Genomic DNA, 18,576 nt, shown 5'->3' on the forward strand with positions numbered 1-18,576 from the left:
GCCGTGTTACAGAGAATATAGACACTGATGAATTTTAAGTCTTGAAAAAATATATAAGTATACACATTAAAATTTCATTAACACTAATAGACTAGAAATGCAATAAATACACTTCATATCAGTAGAAAAAAAATTTAAAAACTCAATGGACCGCATAGCTATACACCATTCTGTGATGATAGTGGCCCTTGGGGTGTGGACTGGGAACACTAGGGTTGGAGGCTAAAGAGGATTTTAGTTTTAACTCTAATGCTTTATTGCCTTAAAAAAATATGTCGTGATGAGGCCTCTTTCCCTGCCGCCGCGGAGTCGCGCGGAGGCGGATGCTTGGGTGCGTTCAAGATTCCGCTTCACCCGTAACCCACCGCCATGGCCGAGGAAGGCATTGCTGCTGGAGGTGTAATGGACGTTAATACTGCTTTACAAGAGGTGCTGAAGACCGCCCTCATCCACGATGGCCTAGCACGTGGAATTCGCGAAGCTGCCAAAGCCTTAGACAAGCACCAAGCCCATCTTTGTGTGCTTGCATCCAACTGTGATGAGCCTATGTATGTCAAGTTGGTGGAGGCCCTTTGTGCTGAACACCAGATCAACCTAATTAAGGTTGATGACAACAAGAAACTAGGAGAATGGGTAGGCCTCTGTAAAACTGACAGAGAGGGGAAACCCCGTAAAGTGGTTGGTTGCAGTTGTGTAGTAGTTAAGGACTATGGAAAGGAGTCTCAGGCCAAGGATGTTATCGAAGAGTACTTCAAATGCAAGAAATGAATAAATAAATCTTTGGCTCACAAAAAAAATATATATATATGTCAAGCAAATATGACAAAATTTGAAAAGTTAGTATTTCTAGGTGTTAACATTTCTAGGAATATAGATGTTTGTTACATCATCCTTTATACTTTCTCATGTTAAAATACCGCAAGCAAATATGACAAAATTTGGAAAGTTAATATTTCTAGGTGTTACCATTTCTAGGTATATAGGTTTTTGTTACATTATCCTTTCTACTTTCCCATATTTTTATTTTATTTCCCATTATCCTTTATACTTTCCCATATTTATTTTTTTAAAAATGGAAAGCTTCTGTGCTTATTCTGAGCTGTTATCCAAGCGTGGGTAGAACATGAATGAATTCCAAAGCAGTCCAGGTTCAAGTCCATGAAGTCTAGCAGATCAGTTCAGCTCCCATCTGGAGCAGACACAGGGCTGTGACGCATCCCCCATCTGTTATATACAGGTGCGAAAAATTCTTCATGGAAGAGAACTCCAGTGAACTTAAAGGGTCACTGCCTTTTAAACACTAGTAGTTTATAAAAGCCCCATTATCTTATGCTGTCTGTTGGTTTGAATTACTCATTCCTGGCTTCAGTGTGCAAGTAGTGGAACAAAGATATCAATATAGAAACTGCCATAGCTGGGGGTCAGCAGGGGGTTACCCAATTAGAGAACCCTTAAGGAACCACAGAAAAGAAAATAACTTCTCTGTCATAATAAGGACCCTCTCCATGGGAGATGGAACAATCACTCTGTGTGTTAGTTTTCTCTTGCAGTGGGTGAATCATGGAGCACAATGAGAAACAGTAGATTGCCTTCTGTGAATGATGGACGCTGGCGGCGGGTTGCCCGTGGGATTAGTTGTTCCCTAGTACAGCTGTTAGACAGCACTCCACCCACGCATTAGGGAAAAGGAGTTAGAAAAGACAACACAAAGGGCCAATCAGTGAATGGGCTGTGTTTGCATTTCTCTCAATGAACGTTTACATGAGAAACATTCTCCAATGCGCTGCAGGCTGTTGGAATACAGCAAGATCACGGTTATTGGCTTAAGGAAGTCCTGTAAATGTCCTCCTCATTCTTCAATGGTGGATCTTAGTCTCAGTGGTCAGAAGGCTTCCTCTTTATTGCGTAGTCAGGAAGGGCTCGGGGCAGGCACTAGATCTGGATATTGACGCTACAATCTCTACCAAAGACGGCAAAACCCCAACCCAGGCAGCGGCAGTGGGGATAGAGAATAGGTTATAGATTTGAGAGAGGTTTTAGAGGTAGAATCATAGGAATTGGTGGCTGGTTAGCTAAGCAAGAGTTGTGAGTCGAGAAGTATTCCAAGATAACCCCAAACTTTCTTGCAGTCCTATCAATTAACTTAGGAAATGAGAAATAGTAGCGCTAAAGGAGAGATGGGTGTGGCAGGCAGAACAATTAGATGAAGTCTTGGAGACACCGAGGAACATATGGACTTTCATGGGGGTAGATCTGGTAAGAAACTGGAAATGTGCAACTGGAGGTTACGTAGAGATCAGGAGATGGCAATTTAGAAATCACAGGTGCAGTGCTGGCAGCTGATTCACAGGTGTGAGTGGGACTGGCAAAGGCAGCATGTGATGTGGTAAAAGGGCTGAGAGTCCTCCAGTCAAAGACTTCTCCCAGCCATGGGGGTTTCACAGAGTAGCTTCCTGAAAGGGACTGTGAGAGTGGTAAGCAGGTGAGACCCCGGCCCCCATTTAAGTATAGATCAGCACTTTCTTGTTTCCAAAGTAAGATCTCTACATTAGACTTCAAATGAAGAGAGTGTCTTACGGCTCCAAAACTTTTCTGAAAACCCTTGCTCTTGTTCACAGATTGGCTGAGGCTCATTAAACTTCTCCCGTGAGGAAAGGAAACACTTATACACTGCTGGTGGGAATGTAAATTAGTTCAGCGACTGTGGAAAGCAGTCAGGAGATTTTACTTTTTTATTATTACTATTTTTTTTTTAATTATTAAACTTTAAGTTCTAGGGTACATGTGCACAACGTGCAGGTTTGTTACATATGTATACATATGCCATGGAGATTTTTCAAAGAACTTAAAACAGAGCTACCATTTGACTCAGCAATCCCATTGCCAGGAATATAAATCATTCTACCATAAAGACACAGGCACACATATGATCACTGCAGCTCTATTCACAACCGCGAAGACACACAATCTACCTAGGTGCCCATCAATGGTGGATTGGATAAAGAAAATGTGGTACAGGCTGGGCGCGGTGGCTCATGCCTGTAATCCCAGCACTTTGGGAGGCTGAGGTGGGAGGACCACGAGGTCAGGAGATCAAGACCATCCTGGCTAACACAGTGAAACCCTGTCTCTACTAAAAATACAAAAAGAAAATAGCCAGGAGTGGTGGCGGGTGCAGTGAAACCCCATGTCTCCTAAAATACAAAAATTAGCTGGGCATGGTGGTGCACGTCTGTAATTCCAGTTACTTGGGAGGCTGAAGCAGGAGAATGGCATGAACCCAGGAAGTGGAGCTTGCAGTGAGCCGAGATCGCGCCACTGCACTCCATCCTGGGCAACAGAGCAAGATTCCATCTCAAAAAAAAAAAGAAAGAAAGAAAATGTGGTACATATACACTATGGAATGCTGTGCAGCCATAAAGAATGAGATCATGGCCTTTGCAGCAACATGGATGATACTGGAAACCATAATCCTGAGCAAATTAACACAGGAACAGAAAACCAAATACTGTGTGTCTTCACTTATAAGTGGGAGCTAAACAGTGAGTACGCATGGACATAAAGAAGGGGACAATAGACACTGAGGCCTATTTGAGGGTGCAGAATGGGAGAAAGGTGAGGATCAAAAAACTACCTGTCAGTTATTATGCTGATTACCACCTGGGTGACCAAATTATATATCTGCCAAACCACTACAACATGCAATCTACTCATGTAACAAACCTGCACAGGTACCCCTTGAACCTGAAGGTTGGGAAGAAAAAAAAAACTCCAGTGGAACAGGCCAGGGCATACCGGTTTCTCTGCAGTCTGAGCTTTGCTCCTGGCTTTGGGGTTGGCAGCCCTAGCCCTGGTGGAGCCCAGCTGGTAGGACCCCAGGGGCCAAGGTAGGCAGGGAGGGGAAGTTGTCACAGGTGGTCTATCAATAAGCCCACACTGGGATGGGGAGGATGAGGAGGCTTAGAGGAAGTCAGGTCCTGGCCAGGAAGATCTCAGGGTGACATTGGATAAGCAGGGTAAAGACAGAGTGAAGCACAAGCAGCCACATCCATTTCCGGGAAAGTCTAAGTGAGAACATCCCAAAGTGTGAGGTTTGGTAAATCGGTGGGTGGAACTTTGTCCTCAAACAGGAAGCACGTGCCATGTTTGGCACTGTTTGAAGAGACAGGGACAGTAGCTTTAAGACTGAGCCTTTCTTACTCCATGGCTGAGGGAGTCATTGCCCAGGGTTGCATCATTTAAGGAACTCTGAGAATGTCACTTGGACAGGAGATTAAGCTTTTACCCACTGTCTCTAATCATGAAATAAAAGTGCAAATACCCCTCCCTTACACTTACCTTACATTTGAAATAAAAATACCTGATTACATGGTGGCTCACACCTGCAATCCCAGCACTTTGGGAGGCTGAGGAGGGAGGACTTCTTGAGGCCAAAAGTTCAAGACCAGCCTGGACAACAGAGTGAGAACTCATCTTTACGAAAAAAATTTAAAATTAGCCAGGCGTGGTGGCAGGCACCTGTAGTCCCAGCAACATGTGAGGATGAGGTGGGAGGATGACTTGAGCCCAGAAGTTGTGGGCTGCAGTGAGCTGTGATTGTGCCACTGCACTCCAGCCTGGGCAACAGAGCAAGACCCTATCTCTAAAACAAATAAATTTTAAAAAGGCCGATTGTGGAAGGGACAGGAAAACTAAAGAGAGTTAGAATCAAGCCTTGTCATAAAATTGCGGAACTCATGGGATCGTCTGTGATCTGGGAACATTCAAGGTGCTAGAAGTTAAAAGGCAGGAGAGCCGGGACTGTTGAAAGGCCAGTAGATTGGGGCTGCAGTTGGGAAGAAAAACTGTTTCTGCTGCGTTGGTGTCCTGATCCAGCCCAATGGCACCAACTTCATCATTTGAACTACAAATCTCTTCTAAGTCAGAATCCTAGAGTTCAATGGGAAACCTCCCTTCCCACTCACATTTCCTGACCCTCTTCCTTTCCTGTTTGGAAAGCTCTGAGGTTAGTAAACATGCCTTTCAGTCTGTTGCATACAGTTGCCCCCTGCATTCCACCAGCTGCTCCCACCTCTGTACCTGGCTACTCACCTGAGCTCACTGCAATTTCCACCACAAAGATGGCTCCAGTGCTCCAGGCAATGAGAACCCCATTCTTTCTGGACTGAACTTCAAACATCTCTTTTTTAATCTTTCTCTGCCCAGGATGATTTATTTTCCCTACCCTTTGTCTTTTATGAACCCCTCTTAGGAATATCCCTGTAAGCTAGGTCTTGCCATTTTAAAATCCTTTTTCTAAAAGAATAGGTGGGGAATGTTCTCACTCATAGGTGGGAATTGAACAATGAGAACACTTGGACACAGGAAGGGGAACATCACACACCGGGGCCTATTGTGGGGAGGGGAGAGGGGGGAGGGATAGTATTAAGAAATATACCTAATGTAAATGACGAGTTAATGGGTGCAGCACACCAACATGGCACAAGTATACATATGTAACAAACCTGCACATTGTGCACATGTACCCTAGAACTTAAAGTATAATAAAAAATTTTAAAAAATAAAATAAAAAGAATAGGTGGGGGGAAGGACTTTACAAGCCACGAATATGATACCTCCAACGTCATAAAAACCCCAGATTCATAAACATTTCAAGTCTCCTAGAAAGAAATACCTGGGCAACCTTAATATTCCTTTCCAATGTTTAACAACTTTTATCCTAACCTGTCTCTCTTTTCATTATTTCTACATTTCAACTTTTCTAATATTGTTGGGATCCAATCGTGTATCCCCAAACCATTATCTTTTGGTTTGATCTTTAAAGTCTTTGTCTCGATACTTTATACTAAAAAATGCAATATAAAAATTAATTGCCTTGTGTCATGGGAAGCCAACCATTTAAAGTGTTGTCAACCTGCATTATTACCATGAGCATGATAATAAAGTTTAGGATGAATCATGAAAAGCAAAATTAGAAATGTACTCAGATGAAAGAGCCAGCAGGAGTTACAACCAAGCCTTGTAATGAAGGCATTGAACAGATGACGACATTCTAAAATGCCCATTTGTTTTTGACCAGATGCAATCGGAAATAATGATAGGTCTATATAAATTCAACCCAAGTTCTTTTTTCATTTCAGCTTACATGATGATAGAGCCTAAGATGCACATATCTTCTGCCTCTGCAAATATTCCAAAAGCAAGAAAGAACATTTGAAAGTGGCCTTTGCACCCTAATGATACATCTCTCCCCAGCATCTCTCAGCAAGAATGATACTTGCCAACTCCTTTTCGTAGACATCAGAAAGGAGCATTTTGCTAATGAGAATGTGTTATATGACTGCAAAGGAAATATACTCTTCATGACTATTGGAAGAAATACTAGAATCAAAGTCAGGAAATCCGGGTCTTAATCCTGGCTCTGTCGTAAAAAGACTTTGGTCAAATCATATAAGCCAGTCTGTGTTCACTTTCTTCATCTGACAAGAGGTATTTTTTTTAAAAGCAAACAAAACAAAACAAAACTACTTGCCCACCTATCTTATGGATTTACTGCGAACATATCTTGAGAAGTATAAGGTATCCTAGCTGATTCTTACTCTCATTATTGTTTATAGCCTCCTGGCCTTATTCACCTAAACAGATTACATGAAATTTCCTCACCTCCTCCCCTAAAAAGGGCAGTGCCATAAATTTAATGTATGTAAAAACAATCTGCCCTGACGTGACTGAACAGGAATTAGACGTTGAACTGATTTAGAATTCAATGTTCTCTCTGACTCTAAACCCTGTAATTAGAGTGAGCTATAAACCGTGGTGCAGCGTAATTCCTAGGAGCATTCTAGCAAGTAGCAGAGAATTTTAGAGGGAAGGGTCCTCGGAGATCATTGCGTCCAACCTTTCATTTTACAGATAGCAAAACTGGGAAGGTTAAGAAGCAGCAGTTAACGATGATGTTGGACTTGGATCCAGATTCCTGATTCCCTGCCTTGTGGACTTTCTTGTTGAAAAGCTACCCATTGACCTCCCACAATTCAGTTGAATTGATGTGTTGCGTCAAATACCCATTTAGAGATTTCTATCACAGCTAGTGTTTCTTTCTGCCAACATAGGCCTGTCACATAATAGTGGCAGGAATTCCTCTTTTCTTATTGGCTTCCATTATAAAACTAGAGAAATGCTTTCCTGGAAAAGTCTTTCTGGTAGGTTGAATTGCTAATGCCTCCCCAGTGATACTATCTGTTCCTTGGAGGCAGACACAATGGTGCATGGAAAAGACCACAGGTTTGGACTTAGAAGAAAAGCCTTGGAACCGGGTCTTGGTTCTAAGTCTTTGTAGTCGAGATCTTCAGGGAAAACTTGGTCTTGTTCTGAGCAAATTTTCTCATCTGGGGAATGAAATAACAATTCTGAAAACACTTTGTAAATTATAAAGTATGGTATAAATACTGGTGATTATTGCCTTCAAAGCCCAACAAAACACAGTGTGTGGCAAGCTGCAAAATTGACACTTGTTTAAAAAAAAAATTTGGTCCCAAGTTACACAACTCGATGGCTTGGTAGGCATTGTGGGAAACCAGCAGACTATTGGTGTCCACGTAACAGTGTTTTGCTCCTTTCTTATATTTTGAGTCTCTCCTTGGATTCTAACTTACCCTATTTCCATCTCTGACTCACTAGAATTTTTTCTGTGCCCTGCCATGACCTGGCTTCCTATTTTCAGTAACCGAGATTTGCTCATTACTCAAAGCTCACTTGGGTAGGCCTTGCACATATAGAAAAATACACTAAGGGAATGGTGCCATATTGGACTGTTCATTTTCCTTTGGCTTGCCAGTAACAGAAACTGAATTCAAACCCTCTTAAGCAAAATGGGTGATTCACTGAAATAATACTAAGACAGCTCACAAAATTTAAAGTAAAACCAAATAACCGGGAACAGGGACTAATGTGTCTCCTGTCCCACGGTTCACCTAGCTTCTGTCACTGAGTTGGCCTAATTCTCTCTCACTGCGGGCAAGTCCCCTGCACATCATAGGAGATGGCCATGGCATGTCACTTTGTGACTAGAGAAACATCAGCTATGGTTTGAGAAATTTTAGAGCAGGACTCAAAGTAGCCTAGCTGTGGTCTGATGTTGAGGAGATAGGCTCAGGTTCTATGAAACAAGCCTGGGCATGCAACTCAGGTGGACCCTTTTAACCTCCAACCAGAATAATTGGTTCAAAGACGGGTTGGAGCAGTGGCTCACGCCTGTAATCCTAGCATTTTGGGAGGCAGATCACAAGGTCAAGAGATTGAGACCATTCTGGCCAACGTGGTGAAACCCCGTCTCTACTAAAAACACAAAATTAGCTGGGTGTGGTGGCATGTGCCTGTAGTCCCAGCTACTCAGGAGGCTGAGGCAGGAGAATCACTTGAACCCAGGAGGCAGAGGTTGCAGTGAGCCAAGATCGCACCACTGCACTCCAGCCTGGGAGACAGAGCGAGACTCCATCTCAAAAAAAAAAAAAGAGATCAAGACCAGCCTGGCCAACATGGTGAAACCCTATCTCTACTAAAAATACAAAAATTAGCTGGGCGTGGTGGCGCACGCCTGTTGTCCCAGCTACTGGAGAGGCTGAGGCAGGAGAATTGCTTGAACCCAGGAGGCAGAGGTTGCAGTGAGCTGAGATCTTGCCACTGCACTCCAGCCTGGCGACACAGTGAACTTCATCTCAAAAAAAAAAAGAAGAAGAAGAAGGGTGTATCCTTTCAAAAGAAGTGCACAACTTCTGCTGAGCTGTCAGAAAAAAAAATTGATGTATGCCACAATTTCTACGGCCTCATTTTCGCCTCTAAAACAGAGCTCTTTACTAAACAAATACATATAACCACTAAAGACCATTACCTCCAATCTGACAATTGAAAAGAATAAAAGTACCTACTTATAATAAATTAATTTTTGAATGAATCTTCTATCATATCAGTAACTCTTAGCAACCTAACAGCTATGCTGTACAAGCATATTGGGGTACATTGCTTTGGAAGAGTCATGGCACGTGTAATACTTTCCCTTCCACCTCGTTTGTCTCTTGCATTACCTGAGTCCTCCTGCATCCAGGGAACCAAACTCGCATCTGAAGATTTAGTTATAGTTCTAAGACTGCTCATAGAGTTATAACTGAAGTCCTTGCAGGCAGTTTCTCTTTGTACTAATAGAGTTGACTTTGACTTTTCTCCACAGCAGAGGCTCTCTGGCTTTCACATGCATAAAAATTACCTGGATAATGTGCTGAAATACGGGTCCCCTCACCCAGTGGTTCCCAAGATTGTCTGTTCATCAGAATTAACTAGGAAACTGTGAAGTATTTCGGAGGCCAAGCTGCATTCCAGATCCATGAAATCCCTGTCTCTGGGGGTGGCGTACAGGCGCCAGGAGTTTCTGAAGTTCACCAGGTACTTCCAATGTTCAGACAAGTTCAAGAACCTGATATGGTTTGGCTCTGTGTCCCCACCTAAATCTCACCTTAAATTATAATCCCTAAGTGTCAGGAGGTGATTGGACCATGGGTATAGTTTCACCCCATGCTGTTCTTGTGATCGTGAGTGAGTTCTCACGAGAGTTGATGGTTTGGAATGTTTGGCAGTTCCCCCTTTGCTCTCTCTCTCTCCTGCCGCCATGTGAAGAAGATGCTTGCTTCCCTCCAACTTCCACCACTATCGTAAGTTTCTTGAGGCCTCCCCAGCCATGCAGAACTGTGAGTCAATAAAATTCCTTTCTTTATAAATTACCCAGTCTCAGGTAGTATCTTTATATAATAGCAGTGTGAAAACCGACTAATACAGAACTCCTGCCCTAGCTCTGACTCTACATTGGAGCCACCTGAACCGTTTAATGAAATAAAAGTGCCTGGGACATAGCCTAAACCTAAAGCCTAATTCCAATCTGGGTGGAGGGAGAATGGGGTTTGGACATGAACATTTTTTTAAGATCCACAGCTGATTAGTCTTAACCCTCCACTAGAGACTACGATTGGGTCTGGGGTGGAGCCCAGATATCTGCATTTTATTAAGCACTCCCCTCTATCTCCCCAGTGATTCTGACTCAGGGGTCTATACCTCACTTTGAGTATCATTTCACTTAGACTCTTGCTGCACAAACAAACAGCACTAGCATCTCGTTGGAGTTTGTCACAAATGCAGAATCTCAGGCCCCACCCCAGCTCCCACCACCTGAATCAGAATCTGTATCCAATTTGAGCTTAAATATCACCAGTCTAGAGGTGTTCCTGAATACTGATTGCATGTCGGAATTATCTGGAGCTTTAAAAAATGTGGAAGCAGGATCCCACTGTGACAGACTTTGATCTAATTGGTTGGCAGTGTGGCATCTGGATTTTTTTTTTTTAATTGAGACAGAGTCTCACTCTGTCACCCAGGATGGAGTGCAGTGGTGTGATCTCAGCTCACTACATGCAACCTCCTCCTCCTGGGTTCCAGCAATTCTCCTGCCTCAGCCTCCTGAGTAACTGGAATTACAGACGTGCACCACCATGCCCAGCTAATTTTTGTAATTTTAGGAGACATGGGGTTTCACCACGTTGGCCAGGTTGGTCTCGAACTTCTGACCTCAAGTGATCCACCCGCCTCGACCTCCCAAAGTGCTGGGATTACAGGCATGAGCCACCACACCCAGTAGGCACCTGGATTTTTTTAAGCAGCCAAAGTTGAGAACACTTCTAGAAACTCTGCTGTCATTCATTTAACGATTATTCAGTTCTTTTAGTTAGACTTAAAGATTTCAATTATATCACTGACCCCTTTAGATCACACTGGAAAATTTCAGATCAGTCATGATAAGTCACTGTCATGGCTTGAACTCGTCTAAGTTCATAACAGCAAAGCATGCCGCTAATGCCAATGAAAAATATGTTTCAGCTAAGGGTTCTTCTGTTTACATACAGTTATTCCCTCATTTCTGACCTGTTTTAAAGATTATTTCCTTTTTTCATTACATACACATGTAAAAGTCTTAGGCAATAAAGCATAAAAGACCCTAAGAACAAAAGTTTATGGGGATTTTTTTGTAATATATTTCAAAGTTCAAATTCAGTCTCCTGGAAAATCACATAAGGGCCTAGTCATGAGACAGAACTAATGAGAAGGGCTTATCTTGTCTCATTCTGTTTACTTTGTAATAGTAATGTAATTTGTAATGGTGATAAGATTCCTGAAGGATGCCATTAGAGCTGAACAAGGGTTGAGATCTGAAACTGAATGTGTCAGTCCAATGCCCGGCATGTAGTAGGTGCAGTGAATGAACATTTATTTCTTCTCAAAACTTTCTCAGCCCTATGTCTGTATCTCTTACGATATATATCCTTTCAGCCTGAATCACTCTCTCGGCAGTCTTATTCTGCCCTTCTAGACTGAGATCGTAGGTTTCTCTTTTGTTGTTTGGTTGGGTTTTTTTGGGAGGGAGGAGGGGACAGGGTCTCGCTTTGTCTCTCAGGCTGGAGTGAAGTGCTGTGATTATAGCTTACTGCATCCTTAACCTCAATCAGTCCTTAACCTCAAGCAATCCTTCTGCCTCAGCCCCCCAAGTAGCTGGGACTACAGATTTGCCCCACCATGCTGGCTTCTTTCTTTCTTTCTCTCTCTCTCTCTTTCTTTCTCTCTCTCTTTTTCTTTCTTTCTTTCTTCTCTTTCTCTCTCTTTCTCTTTCTCTCTCTCTTTCTTTCCTTCCCTCCCTCCCTCCCTCTCTCTCTCTCTCTCTCTTTCTTTCTTTCAGGCTGGAGTGCAGTGGCTCAACCTTAGCTTAGCTCACTGCAACATCTACCTCCCGGTTCAAGTGATTCTCCTGCCTCAGCCTCTCAAGTAGCTGGGATTACAGGTGTCCACCACCACACCCAGCTAATTTTTTTGTATTTTTAGTAGAGACCAGGTTTCAACATGCTGGCCAGGCTGGTTTTGAATTCCTGACCTCAAGTGATCTGCCTGCCTCGGCCTCCCAAAGTGCCAGGATTACAGGTGTGAGCCACCATGCCAGGACAATTTTTAAAATGTTTTTGTAGAGATGGGATCTTGCCCTGTGGCCCAGGCTAGTCTCAAACTCCTGGGCTCAAGAGAGCCTCCCACCTCTGCCTTCCAAAGTGCTAGGATTAGAGGTGTGAGCCACCATGCCCAGCTGAGATTGTAGATTTCTTTTGAATGGAGAACATGTCTTATTTATCAATCCCACCTTTTGTACCAGGATACTACGTAGCATACAAATCAACCAACTGCATGTGTGAATAGTTCATAAGTAGATGAGATATTCCTTTGCACGATTTTCCTTGAAAGGTAAGCTGACATCTTCCTTACAGAGGTATTATTCAGACTGAGTTTTCTCAATTTATCTTCATCAGTCCCTGCTGAGTCAATCTTATTGGGCATCTCTTTAACCTGTCAATTCTGATCTGAGCCAGGGAATTCTGCTATGTGTGCAGCTACAGCCAGACTTCAGAAATCTGAATGGCCTTGGTCTTCCTTATAGTTTTCATATGGCAAATAGATTCCTGCAGACCTGCTAATACGGAGCAGGGTAAATCAATTTCCACCTTGCCAGGTACTGAGGCTGAGGCTTCAGGAACACACTGCTGGTCACAGAAACTTCCTCATCTTTTCTCTCATTCCAAACTTAAAATAACACTGGCTGTCTTACAGGACACCAGGAAGACTGCAAAGATCTTAACCCTGGTCTCAGGACAGACTATAGAATAAGCATCTGAGAGAAGAAATGGAGAGAGTGGGATCATTGTCCCTCTAAGAAAAGTGAGGATGATGTAGAAAGCAGGTAGTATAAGAAGAAGCAACCTCAGATAACTGAAATACAGTCACGTTTGTATTGAAACAACTTTCCTAAGCTTATTGGGATCCTGTAGAGCAATCAACTTTTTGTGACTTCCCCTTCTATCATGTAAATGGTGATTATACCACATCCCCTAACAGGAAAATGTTCACTCTGCTTCCAAGGCAAACCAATTATTGAAATACAGCCATGGCCACATTCTTGGCCCATCCTACAGTGCAATTCAACAAGTAGGTTCAAACCCTTGGTGTGACCAAAAAAAAAAAAAAAAAAAAAAGTAAATGGAAAAGGAAGATCGCTGATTTTTAGCATCAAAAGGAAACTAAGTTAGCTATTTCTAATTTTCTCTGTGAAACACTGGTTATATCTTACTCCCTCAAAAATAATTGGTGTTTCTCTTAGATAATGTGATTATTTATAGGCTTCTACTGAATCTTTTATATTATCCTTTTCTTAGACTACCAGGGCAGGCACAACTGGGCAAATAGTAAAAAGGTTTATTTTATTTTATTTTTTACCTTGATTAAGTAAATTGTTTGCATACATGTGTTTAAAACAAAAATAAGTAAGAGAACGATAAAAATGCACGACTCGAATGCTGGCTGCCCTTGATGGGGAGACAAGAGGAGTAGGGAGAGGAGGGGCATACAGGGAAACAAAAGTCACAGATATTACTCCAGGCTTGAGTATGGGCAGGCAGTTCATGGGGGTTCACTATATTACTATAAATAAATAACCTGTAATCCCAACAATGTGGGAGGCTAAGGCAGGAGAATCTCTTGAGCCCAGGAGTTCCAGCCTGGGCAACATGGCGAAACCTCATCTCTACTAAAAATACAAACAAAGAAACAAATTAGCCAGATGTGGCAGTGTCCGCCTGCTGTCCAACTACTTGGAAGGCCGAGGAGGGAGGATCGCTTGAGCCAGGAGGTTGAGGCTACAGTAAGCTGTGATCACACCATCACACCACTGCACTTCAGCCTGGATGACAGAGCAAGATCCTGTCTCAAAAGTAAATAAATAAATAACAAAACAAGTATTACAAAACTATTTTTCTCATTGTTCCACTTCTGCCTTTTAGGCAATTGCATTGGTGAGCTTATTCTGTAAGCAATTAAGCTTCTGACATTTTCCCCATTGATTCTCTTCCACAAGTCCAAGTGAGTAAATGGAGTCAAGGCCCACTTGGAGGCCCTGCAGCCCTCTCCTTTCTCACCTGTGCCTGAATGTGTGATGATCCCTGAACTGAGCTCGTGTGCTGTGAAGTTTGCACGACAGTGGGAAAATTCCCAAGTGTGGTTCTTATGTCAACTCTCCTTTACCAGTGAGCCAAGCCGCTAGGAAGAAGTTACGTTACTCTTTCTTATGTATATTGCACATCAGGCTCACTATGCGCTGGTTACTTGCTCAAGTCTGCTGAGACAGAACACTCACACACGCAAGTTACATGAAGCAGAGTTATTACTTAGGCAGCAAGGGACAACAGAAACCTGGAATTCATGATGAGCCAGTGCCTCCCTAAGTCTCAGGAAAATTGCCCACAGCAGATGGAGTTTCATCTGTGTATGCCCCAATTGCGTCGCAGCTGAGGGACCCGAAAAAGTATCCTGCCCTGAGTTTTATACCCTGTGGTTACAGCACTCATTAAGCTAAACCATTTAAGGACATCCTTTTTCTAGGAGAGGCTGGAACAGAGCCCAGGCTGTTCCAGCCAGCTCCCCCTTATCTCAAGATATTGCATTCCCAACACACTCTTTAGTTATTCTTGAGAACAAGTAAGAAATCGGGAGAAATTGGTTAGTCCAAGGCCCTGAGAGAACTGGCTTACATACATCTTTTTCAGAAATCTTTCAAGAAGGAGTGATTCTATAGGTGAATATGGGCATTCCTGGGGCTGGCTGTAATGCCATGAAACACTGTAGAAGCTTTCCCAACCAACCTGTTTGATCGACTCCAGAAACATATCTGGTGCCCTGTAAGACAAACAGAACAATGGCCTGGGCTCCCAAAATGCTGAAGGTGATACCTGGCCTCTTCTCCTCCCAACTGTTGACTTACTTGCTTACTCGGAGTTACTTAATACCTTGTGATAACAGTCATAGTCATATAATTATGAGATTTAATTTTGAGGTAAATAAAGTGTTGAAAACAAATATCAGAAGAGGGTTGTTTCTATAAACCTAGGTTGAGTGTTTTGGAAAGCTAGATAAATGTGAGTTGCAAAAACGAATCAAATTAGGTAAGGGTTAGCCAACTAAAAATTATTGGCTAGGAAATTCTAGAAATCTATGAGGAGTCTGCACTCTAGTTGCTTTGTGCTTGTCGTCAGCTTTATTCTAGTTTAAAGAGAGCAAAACTGGAGATAAAGCATGCTGCTTTACAGGAACGGGTTTTGTGAGCAAGAGAAAAAGGAACTCTAAGTAGAGGCCCTATAATTGGACTAAAAGGCCTCAATCTTGCATCAAAAACTTGGCAAATGAATATATATTTTTACATGTCAAGTTCAAATTGTCTTAAAGTATATGTATGTGTTCATCCGTTTTCACGCTGCTGATAAAGACGTACATGAGACTGGGCAATTTACAAAAGAAAGAGGTTTCTTGGACTCACAGTTCCACGTGGCTACAGAGGCCTCACAATCATGATGGAAGGCAAAGGGGAGAAAGTCATGTCTTCCGTGGATGGCATCAGGCAAAGAGAGAGCTTGTGCAGGAAGATTCCCGTTTTTATAACCATCAGATCTCGTGAGACTCATTCACTGTCACAGGAACAGCTCGGGAAAGACTTGCCCTCCTAATTCAATCACCTCCCATTGGGTTCCACCCACGACATGTGGGAATTGTGGGAATTACAATTCAAGATGAGATCTGGTTGAGGACACAGCCAAACCATATGAATATGTAACATTTTCAGTGTTTCTTTGTTCCATATTATTATCCTTATTTTTAGTAACTGACCCACTTATAGTTTCAATTATATTGGCTAAGAGCCTTTCTTCTGTGCTACCAAAACTCACCCCCAGGACCTAAAAATGTTAAATATCTGGGATGGTAAGCAGCAACAATGAAGCACAAGTTTTCAACATTGTCTCTGTTTGGAGGAACGGAGGCAAGATGGTGCACTTCCGGGTTCTTCTTCACCAACTTTTCCCCTGCGCGCGAAAATGCAGCAGGCACCCGGGAAGGTGCAGACCAACCGGGCATGCGCCAGGTGACGTCAATCCGAAGCGACCAAGATTTACCTGGTCGCACCTGCGGAACGCCCCCGGACAGGCCCCGGCCGCCTATTGCCTTCCCACTCCTAGAAAAGCCGCTCGGGATGGACGCCATGCGCGGACTTCCCAGCCCCACTCCAGTCGGGATGTGGGGACTGCAGGAACTCCGTCTGAGAGCTCTACGGGGCGACTCTGTCAGCCTTCTTTGCCGGAGGCCGACAGACCTCTCCCCCACACCTTAGGTGACCAAAATAAATTTGCAGTTTTGCTCCTACACTTGCCTACTCGCTGGTTCTTTTGTGCTGGCTCTGGTGGTCTTAGAAAAAACAAATCAGTCTCTTTTGTCCTTTATTTGTTTGAGTGAAGACTTAAGAAGCAGGACAGTACTTATTTAAGTACTGACCTTGCCAAGAGCAACCCTTGATCAAATTATGCATGATACTCATCAAAACTTTTAATAAAGTTTTTTATTAACGCTACAAAATATGAATGCTTCATTCTATGACTATATTTCAAAAAAAAAAAAAAGGCAAAGGTTACAGATAAAGCTAAGTCCCTGTGATCACACCAAAACCCATCCTAGTTCACTTACGGAAAGTAATCACTATAATCAATTTGGTAATTACCCTTTCTGACCGTTTCCTATACGTTTACATATTTACATATATGTCTGTCTTAGTCGATTCAGGCTGCTATAGTACAATACCTTAGACTGGGTAATTTATAAAACAAACAAAGATGTATTGCTCGTAGTCTGGAGTCTGAGAAGTCCAAGATCAAGGTTCCAGCAGATGGAGTCTGGTGAGGGTCCATTCGTCGTAGACAACTTCTTGCTTTATTCTCCCATGGCGGAAGAGGTGAACAAGCTCCCTGAAGCCTCTTTTATAAGGGCACTAAACCTCTTCCATGAATGTGAAACTTTCAGGACCTACTAACTTCCCAAAGGCCGCACTTTCTAATGCCATCACGTTGGTGATTACGTTTTAACATATAAATTTCAGGGGACCCAAACATTCTGACTATAGTACTGTCTATAGAAATGTATACTCATGTTTTAAGCTTTCTGTTTTATTTTACATAGTTTCTTATCACTTATTGTTCTTCAACGTACGTTTTACACTCATCAACATATGTTGGGGATATTTTTGTAGCATTAGTTTATTTCAACAGTGGCCATTTTTGTTGTTGTCAATCTTTTATTAATATAAACAATGCTGCAGCGAGCTTCTTTGTGATTCCTTGTGCACATCTGCAGAAATTTCTTAGCGTAAGATACTAAGGAGTGGAATTGCTAAGCCTTGAGTAGGCACATACTAAATTTTTTTATTTTTTTATTTTTTATTATTATTATTTTTTTTGAGATGGAGTCTCTCTCTGTCACCCAGGCTGGAGTGCAGTGGCACGATCTCCACTCACTGCAAGCTCCACCTCCTGGGTTCACACCATTCTCCCACCTCAGCCTCCCGTGTAGCTGGGACCACAGGCGCCCTCTACCACGCCCGGCTAATTTTTGTATTTTTAGTAGACACGGAGTTTCACTGTGTTAGCCAGGATGGTCTCGATCTCCTGACCTCGTGATCCACCTGTCTCGGCCTCCCAAAGTGCTGGGATTACAGGCGTGAGCCACCGTGCCTGGCCTAAACTTTAATTAATAATGCCAAATCGTTCTCCTAAGAGGCTCTACTAGCTTGCACTCCCATCGCTTCGCACATCTGTTCTAGTTTAATATAGGAACCACTTTGCAATATAAACCAAACTGAGTATAAGAAAAATTGTATCTCATCAGTTTAATCATTTACATAATTGGCTTTCAGATTCCCATATCTCCCTAAAATGGCCTCATCCTCCCTTTTTCTTTTTCTTTTTTTTTTTCGTATTTTTAGTAGAGACGGGGTTTCACCATGGTCTCGATCTCCCGACCTCGTGATCCACCCGCCTCGGCCTCCCAAAGTGCTAGGATTACAAGCATGAGCCACTGCACCTGGCCACGTTTTCATTTTTATACTCATTTTATTCTCATTTTATTCTTTTCTTATTGACATGTCAAAATTCTTGGAAGTAATACTTTGTTGTATATATTGCAAATATTTTTTGCTATGCTCTTGCTTGTCTCTTTAACTTTGTCAATAGTATCTTTTATCATTTAAAAAATATTTATTGTTATTGTTTTCTTTTCTTGCATTTGATGCAGATGAGTTTCTCATTCTTTGTCCTTTCTGGCTTTATAAATCCTATTTAAGAATGCCTTCCCCATTTTAAATATTAGAGATATATTTGTCTATATTTTATTTTAATGCTTTTGTACTTTCATTTTCTTTACATTTAGCTGGTTAATCTATAAGGGGTTTATTTTTCTAGTTAGGTTGATTACAAATACAATTTTATTTTATTTTAACTAAATGGATACCTAACTTTCACACGAAAGTTCTTGAAATTTTTATTGGAATTGCATTCAATTTATAGATTCATATGATGACAAATGGTATCTTTATAATAATGAATCTTCTCACTGATAAACAAGATATATTTA

General features: G+C 42.2%; 1 pseudogene across 1 annotated transcript; it reads left to right on the forward strand.

Moving 5' to 3' along the window:
* Positions 1-284: 284 nt before the first annotated feature.
* On the forward strand, positions 285-797 carry LOC108521730 (40S ribosomal protein S12 pseudogene; annotated as a pseudogene). Its single transcript, XR_001883258.1, has one exon. The product of XR_001883258.1 is annotated as a 40S ribosomal protein S12 pseudogene (transcript).
* The last annotated feature ends 17,779 nt before the right edge of the window (positions 798-18,576 follow it).

This window comes from Rhinopithecus bieti, unplaced genomic scaffold (genome assembly GCF_001698545.2).
Source record: "Rhinopithecus bieti isolate Rb0 unplaced genomic scaffold, ASM169854v2 scaffold_58095, whole genome shotgun sequence".
Taxonomy (NCBI): domain Eukaryota; kingdom Metazoa; phylum Chordata; class Mammalia; order Primates; family Cercopithecidae; genus Rhinopithecus; species Rhinopithecus bieti.